Raw genomic sequence first — 14,298 nt, 5'->3', positions numbered from 1 at the left:
AGGGGTTTCATACACGAGCCTTTTCATTTCTCCCCATACAAAGAAATCCAGTGGTGTGAGGTCGGAGTAACGAGGTGGCCACGGTAAAGGTCCACCCCTGCGAAGTCAACGATCGCCGAGTAAGGCCCTGGCTCCCCGGTCGAAATGTGCGGGGGCGCCGTCGTGTTGAAACCAGATACGTTGTCTACCTGCCAGTGGCACGTTTTCCAAAAGTTCGGGTAATACGTCATGTAGAAATACCCGATAATTCCCACCACACAAAGTAGAGTGCAAAATGTACGGGCCTATCAAGTGGTCACCTACTACGGCACGCCACACATTCACTGCGAACCTATGTTGATGATGGCGCACAATGATTGCATGCGGATTGTCCATATCCCAGACGTGGCTGTTGTGGCTATTGAACATGCCGTCCTTGGTGAACATTGCCTAATCGGTCCACAAAACTATTGTTGGGAAATCTGGAATGGCAAGAGTTTCTTGCACGTACCATTGGCAGAAATCCATGCGTAGGGGAAAGTCCGTGTGGTGCACCTTATGCAATTTGTATGTGTGCAATCCCTCCTCCTGAAGAACGCGGAACACATTGCTATGGTGAGTTTGTGGCGTACGAGCAATGACACGTGTGCTGGTGCCAGGACGGTCTCGTATCGCGCCCGCAACACGTCCTCTTCAAATTGCACAGTGCGGGGTCTTCCACAATCCCACCTACGGGGTAGTAGAGATCCAGTTTCACGCAGTCGAGCATCAAGTCTTTGAAAGAGTGCATGTGCTGGTAACTGGCTATTGGGAAAACGTTCGTGATACGAACGCCGTGCTTCACGGCTGTTTCGGTTTGCCTCTCCACAAACGAGATGCATATCAGCAAGCTCGTGGGTAGAGTACTCCGCCATTGTCCTGTTCGAGAACTGCCCAGCAACAGGGGCACTTTCCCTCCGAGTGACGGATCACAACTACCGTTATTAGCACCCACGTAATGTCACACAGGTCCACGCAGTTGTTGCAAACCGAGAAAGAACAGGGGAATACGTACTCTACGTACAATATTCCTTGGCGCAATTCAACCAGACTTAACTCCACGCTGCGACACGCAGAACAGACATGAAGAACAACGGTCGACTACACTCTGTATGTAGTATCCACCAACGCTAATACGTAACAGGTGACCTACAGTTCCAGCGTCTCTAGTGGGGCTTTCTGTATCAATTAGCTGAAATCAATCTCAGCATAATCTGACGGCATAGCGTCATTATCGGGTCAATTTCCTATTTCCCGAGTGTGGGACGGTGTCCCAGCAGTAGTGGAACATGTGAACATACGTCGTCATTTTTACTGCCTACATTCCGATCTCAACATTAACGTTATGTAGAAAATAGTAGTACATTTTCTATATTTTCCATCAGGGGATTCCCCACTTTCTTTGAGAGTCCCCTCGCGCAATTTACACTGGGCCTCAATTGCTGCACCATTGTATTCGTCAGACACGACTTTCTTTCTATTATTTTAATCCGACATTGATACCTTTCTTCCTTCTTGAGTTATTGTGCTTTAAACATGGTGTGAGGCGATTTTCGCACGCCTGTCACTCGCAAACGGTGCCGATTTCGACATTTTTTCACATGGCATTTTTTCCTTGTTTTTACTTGGCGATTCACCTCCCAAGCGTTGTAAACGGAATTTTGCACCACCCTGTATATATATATATATATGTACGTATGTATGTATGTATGTATATTATATATATATATATATGTATATTAGCAGGTAACAATATGTTATAAACACATTCTTACTTTCCAAAGAAGCGCTCATGTGGGATGGCAAAACGGATGCGGATGCGAAAAATTTTAGGATCCGGATCCGGATTTCGGATCCGCTAGGATCCGGATCTGGCCAACTCTACAAAGTACCTGGCTTCACGTAACGTCATTACGGGAGAGTTTAGAACCATTACGTGTCCATAGAACTTTCACTTTTATATGTACACATTCCATATCCATAACACTTCTGCTCCATTTGCATTGCATACAGTTCCAATCGAGCCACTTTCTTTTGTTTGCTTCATGATATAAATAATTTCTACTTGTGTTTACTTTGCAGGATATTGTCACGCAAATCTTCTGCCTTAGAAGTTCACTCTGCTAAAGCTGCGGCCACGCAAAGCGTTAGCTTATATTTGCTAGATTTGTTATGTATGCTACGTTTGCTATGGTTGCTACACCAGGTGGCCACACAGGAAGCGATATTTTGCGCGAAATTAGTGAATGAGTTAAAAATTTTGGGGTGTGTCGGCACAAATGGCCATTTTTGCACCCTTCAACGTATAAGAGGAAAAATTCCCTCATAGAACATCCTTACCTGAAAGTTAAAACCATGCGTATAAATCTTTTTCATAATAATAACAATAATAACCATTTTTATTGCCGGTGACTGTAAAAAGCCGCCGAAATCAGTGCAGGAGGCGTGGAATTCTATTCTCCTCCTCGGGGTAGAAATCTCTGGCTACTGCTCTGAAGTTTGCGAGTTTTGAGTTTTAAGGTCCACTTTATATCCAGATAGGCCAGTCGGGAATGTACCTACAATCTAAAATGGCGTCCGAACCACGATGTGCATCCACCGGGTATCGAGCCCGGGGCCCTTGACTTACAATGCGACGAAGTTACCACTACGCCTTCGGATTTGCAGTAATAACACAAAAGAATTCCTGGGGAATAGAATGGAAGGCTAGTTTTTATCAGGCTATCCAATGTCCGAACTTTGTGGAAGCTCGTCTATAGTATTACAGCCCGGATAGATTTTGGTGCGCCAAGTTGACTTGATATAAACCTTGCTCTTAAAACGTAACTATTTGTATGATTTTGGGATATAAAAGATAATAGCAATTTTTGACAACTTCGTTGAAGAAAAGAGTGTCGAGTGGACCAAATTGAATGAACTGGGACAATAAATAATGCTATGAAGAAATTTGAGGACAAAATAGTAGTACGTAATGAAAGGTGCTTATGCTTATGGTTTGGTAGAAATCAAGCCCCTCCCAAACTTCATATGTAAACCCTCTCCCATTAACACACAGCCTGCACAAACATATTTGAAAAATGCGCAACATCCATCTTGGTTCGTATGTTTTTGCAAACTTTTTTAATAATCTAAATACTCATTAAGTTAGTCGTTGAATTATGTGGAACGGCACGTGGACGAGCCATAAATACAAAAAAAAAACTTAGAGAGTTGATACGAGCATATTGTTGTGTATGGAATTGATTTCACTATAGTTCTTGCTTTGTGTGAAAACCTAAATGTGAAAATCCTTAACAACCACGTCATTATAATTTTGTTTTAAAATCTGTGACTATGTATAAGAATAGCGAAACGAATGTTCTTACGACAACCTTTAGTACATCGTTTTTCGGCCAGTCAGTATCGTCCCGATTTACATTTGTAGTATGCATACGTTGTGTAAAAGTATAAACGTCTGTTTCATTCTTATTCTAGGATTCCAGAATAATATCTCTTTAGATACAGATTAAATTAAACATATTAATAGGTGACAATGCTAAGTTGTGTAAACAAACTCGAAATCACCTTTAGTTTAAAATGTAGAGGCATGTAGTTTACAGTCACTGTGAAAGTAGGTATGGTCTAACAGCTCCATGTTTGGTTCCCAAGTGTAAAATGATTTTGTGAAGAACAAAACATGTAAGACGATTTTAGAAATTACCGGGTCAAATTATGAATTGAAAATGCATGTCGTATGCACTTCCCACATTCCATGTATTCGAGAATATGCATAGTTACACAAGATTTAAAAAAAGTTAGAACGTCAAAATGCAGATTCGAACTCACACATGTAGGAGCTTCATTGGTAACTACAAAATAAAAAAAGGTTTTTGACCGGGCTCGAACACGCATCCTTCAGAACGTGAAGCCGTAACACTGACAACTTTCTTTTCTTTTTTTATCACGATTTTGCGTGTCGTCCTTGCGCAGGGGCCATGCTAATCTTCCCTGCATCGTTCCAATTTTAGTATATGTACCGCCGAAGCGAGTACAACCACTCACCTACAGCTCCTACTGGTAGCTCCGTGAGTATTTACTTATAATGAAAATTGTTTCGATTGTATCATCACGAGCGACTTGTATCTCTTCTCGCTCATTTTCTTTCATATGTAGTTATTTTTCAGACCGCTATAATTTATAACCTCCTGCCACACATGTACATCTTTCTGCAATACATTATTGGGGTGCAACTCCGAGAAAGAGAATATCTTAGTTTAAAAAAAAAATGAGGTGGTACTGGTGTGTTCAGTCACACATATCACCTTAAAATGTTTAATATTTGAAGTTTTGCTTGCAACGCCACAATCAACCAAGCACAAACTTTCTAGACAAATAGTAATATAATAATAATAATAATAAAAAAATAACCTATGGCGCGACAGCCCTCGAAGGGCCTTGGCCTATCTCCCGACTGCCAGTCTCCCTCCCACAATCCTACCTAGAGGTTTGGAGTTCTTCAACCGGTAATAGTTTAAACGTCTGTTTCATTCTTATTCTAGGATTCCAGAATAATATCTCTTTAGATACAGATTAAATTAAACATATTAATAGGTGACAATGCTAAGTTGTGTAAACGAACCCCCAGCCTTTATAGGAGATATCCGCGACCAGGTTACGCTACTCACTCGTAGCTCCTAAATTTCCTCACGATGGTGGGTTTCCACCGGCCCTATGCACAGGCCGAGAACCCAGAGACTGAATCCAAGTGGACTCGAACCAATGCCGTCCCTCAGTCGGAGCCGAAAGTACAGCGCCTTAGACCGAATGGCCACGGAGGAGGACCTAGACAAATAGTACCTACCCTTGATTCATGCGTAGATCTGGCAACATGGCTCTCGGTTGCCTGACAAACGGTGCTGCCATCTGTTATCGAAAAGTTACTGCAAAATTGCCTTTAGTTCCCACTTATATTGGGAAGTCATTCCCGAGGTCAGGATCGGGATGGGATATTTCTCGCAGATCCTGTCAACGACCCCGCCTATTCACAGTTTCAAGCATATTTCACCAATGAGACAATTTTCTATAATTTTCCGAAGATATACTGTCTCTCCATTGAAAGGTATTTTCTTAATTCAAGTTGTGTGATACCCAAAATGTAGGGTACATACGATTTCTTTCAAGTTTCTCCCGGATTTTTCAAATCGAAATTGAATATTTTTTTTACAATATATACAAACTCTACGTACTTTTATACATGCCAGTATTTCAAGAGTTGACTTGTTAATAAAAAAAGAAACTCAATAACGATGTGTTTCCTTATAACCCTTAAGATTTCCAGTGTGAATATGAAACAACGGGAAGAATGCATAGAGTGAAAAATAGATGTTGTGTATTAGAGTACTTGAAAGATGTACAATTATTTCTTATTCCATAGCATTTTTGTTTCAAACACAAATTTTTGCCTGAAATTCGAATGGATATACATAGATTTCATTAGCTCCTGATTTACACATTTCATAGCATTTTCTCTTGTTCTTCCATTCTGAGTCTTGGACAACTACATAATTGTTCATAAATGTTTATAAACTTTATCATGATAATTCTGCATTTAAAATTTGTGCCACATGCATCCATATAAAATCTTAATTATTGGGGATGCACATACCACTGTCCCCTCTGCTTTTGACATCCACGGTTGTAAGGATATTTTCATCTGAGACATTCGCCGTAAGAATAAACTGCGATCTTCCCGATGCTTTGATAAACCAAATCGTCGAAATCATTAATCCAAAGCAAAATCGTCAAATTTAAGCCAAGTTGTCAAGTTAGAATGAATGAGTAGCACATAATTCTGAAGAAGAAATTTAGTACAATATCAGGAAACATCAGAAATTAGCACTCGCATGAATAATTACGAAGCAATAATTTAGTGCAATATCAGTTAAGGCCATAAATTAGCATTCATAGAAGTAACAACAGATTTGTTAAATACAGGGCCGCCACGAGTGTGTGACAACATTGAATCTGCAGTGTGGGGCTAAATGATGAAATATATTTTTCGAGGTCTTGGAGTGCAGAAACATAGCTTCAACCGGCAAAAAATTATCAAGAAAAGTTGTTTGCCGTTATGTTCATACACAGTGGTTACCGGCGAATTCTACATATATCAAGAGCGTATATTGTATGCTAGTTAAGACTATCTGCGCAGTGTGAAGGCCAGAGACTAAAAACACACTGAAGAAAAATCGATTCCAAACTGTGAATAAAACTGTTCCTTTCAGTAAGAAGGTGGTGGTGCAGCAAACTGATTTCTGAGGAGTTTGTAACCTAGCTGCCGTTGGCATGGCAAATATTTTACATTCTATGTACATGCAAACATGCTAATGTTTAATTATTGCATTATTCTTTAATTTATCAACCATCTTACATAATATTAGATGAAGTAATATTAATTTATTTTTGTAAATTTTAGCACACACGTGTTGAGAATATGGATGTAAAAAAAAAGGGAACTCATAACTGGCATATTCAATCTAATTATTATTGGTAGTAAAATAATTATGTTTCCTTTGATACACCAAAACAGTAATCCAGGATCTTATATCTAAACAACATATCAAAATGTTATCTTGTACCAAAATAATAATAAATAAATAAAGCTACAGCAGTGCGTAAGGGACAAACTACTGTGTGTGTGGCATTGTAAAGTCTTTTGATTTGTGACATCACAGAATATACTCCAGAAAAACTAAAATGACTAGGATTTTATTTCTGAAGCGAGAGGTGAACCTGGAACACCAAAAGACCTTGAGGAAAATAGTGACAATATTCTTTCAAGTACAGATGAATATTAGATTTAGCAATACCGAGTGATTGGATGTGCCGAAAAGGTAATTCTAAAATATATTTATATATTTAAAAAATACATCCAAAGCGTAATAGAAGCTACGAAAATTGTGGGGCGACACTTCAAATAAAATTTATCCAATACTTTATTTGGAACAATTTATTTGTTTATTTTTTGATTTAGTTAATTTTACTTCGCGTTTTGTGCCTCTTGGCTAATTTGCGAAGATGGGGATGAGTGATGAAATGGATGAATGGACATTCACAAACAACCAAGGCCGAGCAAGATTCGAACCTGGGACCCCTAGCGTTACAGCGCGATGTGCTAACCACTTTTTTTTTTCTAAAAGGAATACCCCTATTCGGCAGTATCCCCCGTCATTCACACATTTTTCACAATCTTTCACACATGTCAAGTTTCACTGTATTCACATTGGTTCTCATTATTCGGACAAATACAAACATCCAAGCCCGAGCGGGATTCGAACCCGTGACCCCTAGCATTGCAGCGCGATGAGTTAACAACTTTTTTTTTTTTTAAAAAAAAAAAAAGGAAATACCCCCACACGGAGGTATCCCCCACCATTCACACTTTTTCTCACTTTTACACTTTTCAATTGTTACAGTTTCTCAGTTTCTTATTATCTGGACAAACACAAATACCCATGCCTTACCCGGGACTCCTGGCGTTGTGGCACCACTCGGCCACAGGGTCCGGCTATTTGGAACAATTATATTGCATTATAAAAACCATCAGAATCTTATAACAATACCAATTTTTTTTTCAAAAATGTTATACATGTACCATGCTACCAAGTAACTACTAGGTCCTCCTGTAGTGTCATCATAATATGTCGACAATAGTGAAAGGGGCTGACCATTCCTAGGGATTTTAAACCGAGTAAACCGTTCATTCCTAGCATAATACTCTCTTCTCACTCAAAACTTGTTTGTTTGATTTGTTGTTTTTAGACAACTTATGCACAGAAAGGCTAATCGGTACTGGACCTTCTGTTTAAAATGGAATCCCAACCACTCTGTCATGTGCCTCCACCAGGTATCGAACCCGGAACATCTTGATTGCAAGGCGAAAACGTTACCACTATGCCATCGGGGATGCCCCCACTAAAATTTATTTGTAGTGTAATCATATGCCGACATTATCGGAGGAGGTAAGAGATTCCTAGGGATTTTATACCGAGGGAGTAAACCATTCCTGTGACACTGGCTCAGCTCTGAATATATCAACCTAACGCAAGTGAAATAACACAAAATATCGAAGTGCGTTGTAATTATTCATGTAATTTAGTAACGAGTTATTAAGAGAAGTATTGAAAAAGCAACGCATTTTTAACACAAATATCGATGAACTAACAAGTTACTTGTGTTACGTTACTCCCGACTGTGCATAATACGACCAAAGTGTATCTTAAACATTTGACGTTAAAACTGTAAGGTAAACATTCTGTTTATTTGAAATTAGGGCAATTTCGGGCCAACCCACTAAAGCATGTCGCCAACGATAATTGACATGGATAACCAAAACTTCAACTTGAAATGTATCAACTGCGTGCAATAATATCCAAGTTACTCTGCATCGGTCTCTTACAATTAACGGTCATTAAATGCAGATAAGAAATCTCGAAAACTGAAAAAAATTTCAATAAATAACTGAAAATGTTCAATGAGCCAAAGGGAAAAAACGGAAAACAATACAAAATAAAAATATTGTTTTTTCTAACTAAATGAAATCAGCGTACTATTATGTTCAAGGTACAGACTGACAAGGAAAAATATTACTCTTAATCTTCTGAGCCCTGCTCCTATCTTCTTGACAGCTCCACAAACTTTATGATGCAGACCTGGAGGCGCCTTCAATTCATAAGAAGCGTTTATTCTCGCTTTCCCTCCTCGACGCTCCGCTCCCCCGGCCGTGCGAGCAGTCGAGTTCTCTGGAAACGTCGATGAGGACGCAGGAACTGTTTGAACAGCAACTCGACCACCCAAACTGCTTGAGAGATACTCATCCTAGTCATGTATACAAGGAGCGTAGCTCGACTTGAATTTCGCTGTTTGTATCTGATAAACCCTCGTATTTTATATAAATGTCAAAATTCTAATAATAATAATAATAATTCTATATCCACTATTAAAATATCAACTTCGAAGAGACGGGAGATAAGGTTTTGAAAGGTATTTGTGATTTACACGAGCAGTGGCGTGCCCAGGAATTTTAAAAGGGAGGGGTTACGTACACTATTTTTGGTAGTCATCCCTCATTTTGCCATCTTTTCCTACATTTGACGTTCTTTTTTTTAACAAATACTGGACCAAAGGGGGGGGGTATAACCCCCATCAACCCCCCTTGGGCACGCCACTGCACACGAGTACAACAAGAAGCAGCCATACAGGGTGACTGGTAATTAGATGTATTCCCTGAAAGGGGTTAAAGTAGAGACAATTTGCAATAAATTTGACCATATGATACCCCGTCCGAAAATTAGTAGTTTTCGAGATAATCGAATTTCAATTGTTGTTTTTTTTAAAAAAATGACAATTTTCCACATAAAAAGATGAATTGAGAAAAAACTGCTCATTGTATGGAACTTATTTGAGCGTTTTCTGATAGGTAACAAATAAGTGGTTCGTTTAATAAAAAGTTTTTCCCAAATAACAATCACATGTAAGTAACGGGTGGGTCTAAACTTACAAGTGATGATAAAAAAATGCACTCTTAGTTTACTTGGCAACGTATTAATAACAAAAATGGTATGACACGAAGCGTACAAATTACTTAAATTACTTCCTTGTGACATCTGCTATCCAACAAGGTTCAAATGTTGCTAACATTCACATTTGTGTACAAGAAATAATACTTCATTCATCTTCATGTGAATGGAATCAATGAACAATACAATTAAAGAACATTACACGTCTTGCTCAAAGTGGGCACCTCCGTTACGAATGCAGGCACACAGGTTTTTACGGACATTGGTCTCGTAACTCGTGATGTAATGGTGGCCTTGATGTGTTGACCAGCTGTTAAGATCCTCTTCCTGAGCTCTTCTTGCGAGTTTACCGGTGTCTTGTCATGTGGCTCCAAATGTAAAAGTCGCAAGGCTTCAAATCGGGGGATCGAGCCGGCCAGGGAATCGGGCCGCCTCGACCAATCCATTTCTTTGGGTAATTTTCATCCACACACTGTCGCACGCCCAGGCAGAAGTATGGATGGGAGTAATCAACAATCATTTGATCGAGCCATTTTTCCTGCCCCAAATCTTAAATGGCATCACTTATGAACATTTTTTGAGGAACGGAATGGCAATGTTGTTGGAGGATGTGCCTCTAGCTACAAGACGTGACATGATTTATCAGCATGATGACTGCCCAGCTCGATCCCCCGATCGATTTTACGCCTTGCGACTTTTACATTTGGAGCCACATGACAAGACACCGGTAAACTCGCAAGAAGAGCTCAGGGAGAGGATCTTAACAGCTGGTCAACACATCAAGGACACCATTACATCACGAGTTAAGAGACCAAATGTCCGTAAAAACCTGTGTGCCTGCATTCGTAACGGAGGTGCCCACTTTGAGCAAGACGTGTAATGTTCTTTAATTGTATTGTTCATTGATTCCATTCACATGAAGATGAATGAAGTATTATTTCTTGTACACAAATGTGAATGTTAGCAACATTTGAACCTTGTTGGATAGCAGATGTCACAAGGAAGTAATTTAAGTAATTTGTAAGCTTCGAGTCATACCATTTTTGTTATTAATACGTTGCCAAGTAAACTAAGAGTGCATTTTTTTTATCATCACTTGTAAGTTTAGACCCACCCGTTACTTACATGTGATTGTTATTTGGGAAAAACTTTTTTTTTCAACGAACCACTTATTTGTTAACTATCAGAAAACGCTGAAATAAGTTCCATACAATGAGCAGTTTTTTCTCAATTCATCTTTTTATGTGGAAAATTGTCATTTTTTAAAAAAACAATTGAAACTCGATTATCTCTAAAACTACTAATTTTCGGACGGGGTATCATATGGTCAAATTTATTGCAAATTGTCTCTACTTTAACCCCTTTCAGGGAATACATCTAATTACCAGTCACCCTGTATATAACATTATTGTGGAAAACCAAGACAGCTTGTCCCTTGCACTCTTTGTACCCTAGGTTATCAAGGTGGATGATTTATTTCAAATGCTGTTTTCATTGTTTGTTTTTAGACTCAAGGTGGAAAGTCATGTTGGCCGCCTCAATCCACCGTTCTGCGCCTAAAATATACGTATGTTGTTGTTTTTTTCTCGCGGCCTCACGCCCAAGCCATACGTAGAGGAGGGACGCACGGAAGAAGGGTTGGCATTGCATACGGGCCAAACTGTCTACGCAGAACGAGAACACAAGAAAAGTAAGCAAGAAGATCTGGGTGGCATGGCGGTAAACGTAGTATAATGTGAATGGAAACGACATATTTGCCCCTTTCATCTCTCTATACTGCAATGGTTGTATTGCTATTAATATTAGATTGCAGTCCGGATTCAGCCCTTTCTCTCAAATTGCACCTCGAAAGCAGAAGTATGCATAAGTATAATATAAGAAAAATTATTCAAACACCTAATTATCCAAAATACATATTTTACAGCTCTATTCTAAGTTGCCATATGAGTGATGTTTAGGTAAATAATTGTAGTTACTGATTAATTCGGTTTGTTTCTGATAATAACATCTACAATCTGAGCACGTCTTGACTTTACAATTTGGACCAGGCTTGTTTCTTTTCCATCTGAAAATTACTCTTAAGGTGCGAGCATTCATTGTAAATATCTATCTATGTATAAAACGAGGAGAGTGACACGTGAATGGCGGAACATCGTAAAATACATCTGCTGATGTTCCTCACAACTTACTCATTTAATGTCAGTGGTTTTCTTCTTGAGAATATTAACGGTGTGTTTTATCACACAACAATTTTCAATTTTAGCACTTGTTGTAAATATAGAGGCTTAGCAGCAACTAAAAATCTCAATTTCAAGTAGTCTAGAGTAACAGTCACGTTCTCTGAATGAGTAATAGTTTCAATACATATTTTCTTATTGGCACGCAAACAAAAACAAAGTTTGAAGCTGCAATTGGTGTGACGAGAATAAAATACATTATGTAGCACTCATTTGGTAAGAAAAATATTTTGGAGACACGGGGATTCGAACCTAGGATTTCAGCTTACAAAGCTGGCCTTTAACCGACATGGGCACAAGCCACGGTGAAGAAACCAAGCTATTCGAGTAATTTATCCATAACATTGCATCTTTTCCTAACCAGCTCGAAACTTTTGATGTCGCTTCTCGCTAATTACATTAATTTGATGGATTGATTTTGTTTATTTTACTTCGCGTTTTGTGCCTCTTGGCTAATTTGCGAAGATGGGGATGAGTGATGAAATTGATGAATTGACATTCACAAACAACCAAGCCCGAGCGGGATTCAAACCCGGGAGCCTTGGCGTCGCAGCGCGATGTGCTAACCACTTTATTTTTTCTTAAAGGAATACCCCTATTCGGCAGTATCCCCCGTCATTCACACATTTTTCACAATCTTTCACACACGTCAAGTTCACTGTATTCACATTGGTTCTCATTACTCGGACAAACACAAACATCCAAGCCCGAGCGGGATTCGAACCCGGGACCCCTAGCATTGCAGCTCGATGAGCTAACCACTTTTTTTTTCTTTTTTAATATTCTTTATTTTATGCAGTAGTGACTACTTACATGATCCTATGATAACATTACACATATATCAGATCTATATTACATAATTAGGTGTATTTACAAGAAAAGGGCCTGCAAAAAATTTTCATAGAGTGTTTTGCGGTTGGCTTGGTCCATCTGGTAATAATGCTCACTGTAGTGATATTGCAGCGAAATTTGCATTGACACTGAATTATGTCCTAAAATATAATAAATATATTGAGCTACTAAAAACTGGACCGCTCTTACTTTAGTAAGAGGGAAGAACACAAAATCTGGTAACAATAAATGATCTACAGTAAATGTATCGGGCGATGTTCTACATATAGTACCAAGGCATTTACACAAATACTTCCATTGATCTACCGTTGCGGGACATGTTACGAGGCGATGTCGTAGAGTGTCATCAGCTTGATGACAATTGGAACATACAGCACTGTCAGTCATTTGGTATCGCCACTTTCGAGCACCAGTCGCAATGGCATCGTGAACTACTAGGTACCACAAAGATCGAACGTGGTTAGAAAGATGAGAGGCAGATATATTTCTCCATACGTTTGACCACACTACATTAGTTCGGAGAAGCACAATTCGTGGCTGGTGGTGTAACCTGCAAGTCAATTGGTTATAGAAAAATTTCACTGTCATGCCATCGACATCCATATGAGGTGAACCGATGAGGAGATAGCAAAACTCGACAAGAGTTGTCCTCAAATAGTTGTAGTGGGAAGGGATCTTCCCTGGATAAATGGGTGTTCGCAGTTCCACTTCATCTATCAGAGTATGTAGTAATCTTGCTGTTAAACTATCAGGGTATTGCAGTAGCAACTCAATGTTCCGTTGTAGAAACAAGGCTGAGGCTTGTCTCTCCACTTGGCGCAAGTTCAGTCCTCCTTTACTTGCTGGGAGGCATAACGTTTCATGTGCGACATGAAACAAATGTGCATGCCATATGAAGCGCGTTATCATCTTTCGTACTTGCGCCGCGTCTTTCGCAGTAACAGGCAAAACTTGCGCAGCATACCACAACTTCGATAATGCAAACATGTTCACATACTGTATTCTAGAGCGTAAGGATAATTGTCTATAACGATTCATGTTCAACACTGCCTGGATTTTTGGGAGAATAGTTGTAAAAGTTCTGGAGACAGTCTCTGTGATGGTCGTAGTGAAGTTTATTCCCAAAATTGTCACTTTATTAACAATGGGTATAGATACAGATTCAGTCCACAGAGTGGGGTTACACCCTAGGGGTAGGATTTTAGATTTCTTCTGGTTCAAACTAAGTCCCGTCTGCTTTCGTAACGTTTCAAGTACGGCCTCCATACGAGTCAAGTCTAGCCGATCTTTCACGATTACGGTCACATCATCTGCGTACGCACATATTTTGTGGTCTCTCCCAAGAAGCCTGAGTCCCTGAAGTTTTGCATGCATCAGTCGTAAAAATGGAGCCAGAGCTGCGCAGAATGCAAATAAGGAAAATGGACATCCTTGACGAACAGAGCGCTGAATAGAAAAGGCTTGCAACAGAAAGCCATCGATAGATAACTGAACTCGAGCTTCTCTGTATAAGCTCTGTATAGATTGTACAAAGAAATCACCACATCCCACTTTACCAAAGTAGTGGAAAAGATAGTCATGTCTGAGGGAGTCAAAGGCACTTTTGAAATCTAACGCCACTAAAGCAGCTTGAGAAC

The 14,298-nt window shown here is 39.4% G+C and overlaps 1 protein-coding gene and 1 non-coding gene across 2 annotated transcripts in view; both read right to left on the bottom strand.

Moving 5' to 3' along the window:
- LOC145984115 (myophilin-like) overlaps window positions 1–14,298 on the bottom strand; it is a 399,095-nt gene that overhangs the window by 352,084 nt on the left and 32,713 nt on the right. The window lies entirely within an intron of this gene.
- Window positions 3,943–4,049, bottom strand: LOC145984563 (U6 spliceosomal RNA). The gene has a single exon (XR_014441356.1). It is a non-coding gene; the product is annotated as a U6 spliceosomal RNA (small nuclear RNA).

The sequence above is a fragment of the Lepisma saccharinum genome, chromosome 2 (genome assembly GCF_977018435.1).
Source record: "Lepisma saccharinum chromosome 2, izLepSacc3.1, whole genome shotgun sequence".
NCBI classification, from domain to species: Eukaryota; Metazoa; Arthropoda; class Insecta; order Zygentoma; family Lepismatidae; genus Lepisma; species Lepisma saccharinum.
The sequence above is the reverse complement of the archived record's forward strand: the minus strand, read 5'-3'. Positions and strand labels throughout refer to the sequence as shown.